We start from the raw sequence: 3,304 nt of genomic DNA, 5'->3' as shown, positions 1-3,304 counted from the left end.
TATATACAAGGGTTGGTTATATTACGCACATTTCTCTATCACCTGATTGATAGCGTGAATATGGTCTATAGTTGAGTAGCCTTTACGGAATCCTGCCGGGTCCTTTGGTTGACGGAAGTGTAAGGTGTTCCTGATTCTATTTGCAATTACCTGAGTAAATACTTTGTAGGCAACAAAGAGTAAGCTGATCGGTCTATAATTTTTCAAGTCTTTGGTGTCCCCTTTCTTAGGAATCAGGATTATGTTAGCGTTCTTCCAAGATTCCGGTATGCTGGAAGTCATGAGGCATTGCGTATACTGGGTGGCCAGTTTTCTATTAGAATCTGCCCACCATCCTTCAAATCTGCTGTTACTTGATCCTCCCCAGCTGTCTTCGTACTTTGCATAGCTCCCAAGGCTTTCTTTACTTCTTTCGGCGTTACTTGGGGGATTTTAAATTGCTCTAGACTATTCGATCTTCCATTATCGTCGTGCGTGCCACTGGTACTGTGTAAATCTCCGTAGAACTCCTCAGTCACTTGAACGATCTTATCCCTATTAGTGATCATATTGCTGGCTTTGTCTCTTAACGCATACATCTCGCTCTTGCCTATTCCTAGTTTTTTCTGCACTGCTTCTAGGGTCCTCCGTTCCTGAGGGCATGTTCAATTCTATCCATATTACACTTCCTAATGTCAGCTGTCTCACGCTTGTTGATTAACTTGGAAAGTTCTGCCAGTTCTAATCTAGATGTAGGGTTAGGGGCTTTCCTACGTTGGCGTTTCTTGATCAGATCTTTCGTCTCCTGCGATAGCTTACTGGCATCCTGTCTAACGGAGCTACCACCGACTTCTATTGCACATTCCTTAATGCACATTCCGGACAGGCCGCCATCGAAATCTGAACCGGGCGACGTTTACCGCTAGAACGCTATCTAGAGAGGCGAGTCCAGCAGTGCTATTGGAGGAATTATAGGGCAGCAAATGGGATATAATAGGCCTCAGGGTAGTTAGGCGGACGAAAGAAGCATATAAAGTGCTGAAAAGCGGGCCCCTTCTGTGTTACCGGGCTTAGCGGAGAGACGAGAACTAGGCGTCGCATTCCTGATTAATAAGGATATAGCTAGTAACATACAAGGATTCTATAGCATTAACGAGAGGGTGGGAGGTCTTGTTGTGAAACATAATGAGAGGTACAAATTGAAGATCGTACAGGTCTACGCCCCTACATCCAGTAATGATGACCAGGAAATCGAAAGCTTCTATGAAGACGTGGAATCGGCGATGGGTAAAGTCAAAACAAAATACACTATACTGATGGGCGACTTCAATGCCAAGGTAGGCAAGAAGCAGGCGGGAGACAAGTCAGTAGGGGAATATGGCATAGGCAGTAGGAATAGCAGGGGAGAGGTATTAGTAGACTTTGCAGAACACAATAATATGCGGATAATGAATACCTTCTTCCGCAAGCGGGATAGCTGAAAGTGGACGTGAAGGAGCCCGAATGGCGAGACTAAAAATAAAATAGACTTTATACTCTGCGGTAACCCTGACATCATACAAGATGTGGACGTACTTGGCAAGGTGCACTGCAGTGACCATAGGATGGTAAGAACTTGAATTAGCGTAGACTTCAGGAGGGAACGGAAGAAACTGGTACATAGAAGGATTCCAAATCAAGCTACAGAACGGGTATTCGGCCTTAATTCCGGAAGAGGACCTTAGTGTTGAAGATATGAACAGTGTACAGTGCTGCTCTTTAATGCACTTGAAGACAACTGGGGTCGTAGTGCCTTTCTTACAGGTTATGTGCATCTCTCGAATAAAGTTATTTGATGCCGACTTGCATCACACAGTTTGTAAATATTAGTAGGTGGCGCTGTTTAAGGAACATCTTTAATGCCAATTTGACCCACTAGGTTTGTGACACTCTGGATAGGCCACTCCTAAACGACCCTCTTTCACACCTACTTGGGTCACCGGTATATGCTGTAGTGGTTATGAGCGGCTCTTCTATGAACCATTCGACGCCAACTAGAGTCACGGGGTTTGTGTCTCTGGTTATGAGACGCTGTTGAATAAACCTACTTATAGTCAACTTGGATTATTGGGTGTGTGTTGTATCGTTTGTAGTGTTGACACTGTAATAGCCTGGACAAGTTCTCAGCAAACGAAGACACCCGCGTTTATTCATGCTCGTTTTATACCCAGTACAAGAAAGGGCACACAAGAGGCGTGCAAGCGCCGAAGATGCTACACGCAGGCAAGTATCACTTCAGCTTATCTACCAGATACATCTTCCTTTCTTGGAAGGAAACTAAACAACTTTAACGCTTTAACGCAAAAATGCGCTCAGAAGAATACACAGCACCGTCACCGATTAAAGTTTGCGTACGCAGTTCAGAAGGTTTAGAGCTCACGGAACTTGCACGAAATTGTCGTCATATCTCAACCGCTGTGGTTGTCTTCTTCCGCGCTGGGATCTTCTTGGTTCTCGTGTCGGTGGCGTGATGGCGGGAGCACTTTCCTTGTTTGGTTGGACCTGGCAAGGGGACCCGTTCTCGTGGCTGTCGTCTGGTATGTCGTCATCATTAGGCGCAATGCTGAAAGGCTCAGCCGTAGCCATGAGATGTTGTCGGTTGCGTCGCAAAATGACGTCGTCTTCGGTGGCGACCCAGTACGACCTTGGTTGGGCAGTTGCGTTAAGATTCTTTGCTTTCGATGACCACGAGTCTCCTCGTACTCTGACAACCTGGCCTTTTTGTAGTGGTGCAAGACTGCGTCTTTGGGTTCGGTACTGTTTATATTTCTTTACCGACTGTCTGTGAGCTTCATTGAAGTCTGGGAGGGTTATGCGAAGTCGACTGCCCTGAAGCAACTCTCCAGGCGACTGAGCGTCTTCTAGTGGACTGCTCCTGTAAGCGAGCAATCCAAGCCACAAATCACCGTTCATCTCCGTCGTCTTCTTTAAAATTAGTTTTACTATTTGAACGCCTTTTTCTACGAGGCCATTCGAACGAGGAAACCGTGGGCTGGACGTAATGTGTTTAAAATCGTACTTCTTGGCGAACAGTGAAAACTCATGACTCGCAAACTGCGGACCATTGTCTGTGCACACTTCAATAGGTATTCCATACCGTGCAAACAATGCGCTGGGCTATTTCACAATGGTGGCCGTCGTTGTATCCCTCAGAAGTTCCACCTCCGGAAAGTTGGATAACGCGTGAAAAACACACAGGTACAATTTTCCGGCCCACTGAAAGATATCGACACCCACTCGGTACCATGCCTGTTCAGGCACTGGGCGGTCCTTGAGCGGTTAACTT

The sequence above is a fragment of the Dermacentor variabilis genome, chromosome 4 (genome assembly GCF_050947875.1).
Source record: "Dermacentor variabilis isolate Ectoservices chromosome 4, ASM5094787v1, whole genome shotgun sequence".
In the NCBI taxonomy this organism is placed as follows: Eukaryota; Metazoa; Arthropoda; class Arachnida; order Ixodida; family Ixodidae; genus Dermacentor; species Dermacentor variabilis.
Note: the sequence above shows the minus strand (reverse complement) of the source record.